Source organism: Antrostomus carolinensis, unplaced genomic scaffold (genome assembly GCF_000700745.2).
Source record: "Antrostomus carolinensis isolate BGI_N321 unplaced genomic scaffold, ASM70074v2 scaffold39041, whole genome shotgun sequence".
In the NCBI taxonomy this organism is placed as follows: Eukaryota; Metazoa; Chordata; class Aves; order Caprimulgiformes; family Caprimulgidae; genus Antrostomus; species Antrostomus carolinensis.
The window spans coordinates 8,084-9,814 of NW_010292690.1; positions in this window are offsets into that span (position 1 = coordinate 8,084).

Below are 1,731 nucleotides of genomic sequence, written 5' to 3' on the forward strand. Positions count from 1 at the left end.
GACCCTGTTCCCACAGTTACTGAGACACGATGATAATGATGGGGAAGCATGAAATGGATAAGCAAGCTGACAGTTCCCCTGCCCTGCCACAATTCTTAACTGCTTAACGCCGTAAACAACCAAGTAACACAGCAAGTGTCACCGTCAGTGTCAGTGTTTCCCTGAAATTTGTCCAGAATACCACTAGACAAAAATTCAGCTCAGTTAGTACAAATACACTAAACTTAGACTGAGAAACAAATACAGGATAACATAAATATTTGGGATGAAGGAGAGATGTAATCCTGTTTAGGTATCTGCTTTCTAATGGCTTAAGTGGGAGGTAGGCATCTAATTTCCCGTTAACATCTGTGCCTTAATGACTTATAGGGATTTTAAACAGAATGTTTATGTACAAAAATCGCATTTTATTTCAAAATCAAGTTAATTGCAGCACTATTTTGTGTTTTTATTTATTGAATCTGTTGAAGATTCTCAGATCTGAACCTGGGTTTTGGCTACAAACATTATCTGAAATCTTGCAGCCCACCAAAAAGAAAATTTCCAGTTCCAAACAGTTTTGTAAATTTGCTCAGTCGTTCATCCTGGTTAATCTGGGAAGACATATTGAGGACCATTGCTTCTGGGGACTTCTTGTTAGGAGAACTGACTCATACCTGCCCTTGGTTACAAGAATCAGCAAGAAAAATGAATTTTATGTGTTCAAGTGAGCCAAAAATACGCTTTTCTTTGGAATGCAATTGCTACCTACATAATCCCTCGTTTGTGTCAGCATGATCAGGTTAGAATTTAACCCCCATCTGGTCTGCCAGATTGGTTGATTTTGGTGACTAAAAGAAACATTCCTTTGGTAAAAGTGCATGCATGTTTTCACAACAGTATATGTTGAGCTGGTTGATTAGAGCTAAATATGGTATCAGTATCAATTCCTGTAGCAACTCCATGAATTTCAGCAAAACTTTTTCAATAACTTTTTTTTTTCCCCCATTTGCTATGACTATGATTTAATGAGTTGTTTGGACATCTATATTTATATTGCACAGGGTTTCATAAAGGAAAAATGATTGCTCTTTCCTCTGCACTGGGAAGTTACAACTGTTTCCTCCAAAATACTCTTTTCTAGCGAATAGTGTAGATATGAATATCTGTGCATTATTTTAGTGACACGTAGGTTTTAAAAAGTGTTTCAGAGAGTTTAAAACATTTCTTAGCAATAAGTTCTTACCATCTAGAATTAAGAAAAAAAAAAAAAAGTGTATCTGAAGTTCATAGCTGCAAAGTTCAAAGCTGCCATGTCAGGCAGCTGCAGCTTTAATTCCTAAATTTAAAAAGCCAGACACGCTAGGAGAGTAGCCCCAAAGAGAGTAACCATGTATTGAGTGCTTGGGAAGAATGAGGAGGGTGTCACGTCTGTTATCTTTATGTCCTAGATTTCATTAGAGTCTTTAAAAACGCTGCACCACAAGGAAGCTTTCACTTCACCACTTGAGAACTTGTTGTAGCTGTCACCTACTGAAGATGAATTTCAATTTAAGGCAAGAGAGAGGAGTTCACTGCTGTGTTTTGAAAAGAGAGTGGTTTTACAGAGCCTTGCCTTGAACACCTTTTTCCTGTTAGAAAACAACGTGTTTTCTTGTAGTACTGTTTTTCAGTAATTATGTTAGTATAGCACACTGGAAGAGGTAGCCCCATCTAAAGAGGTGAGGCTGTGTGTTTTCTGCACTGCAGGGT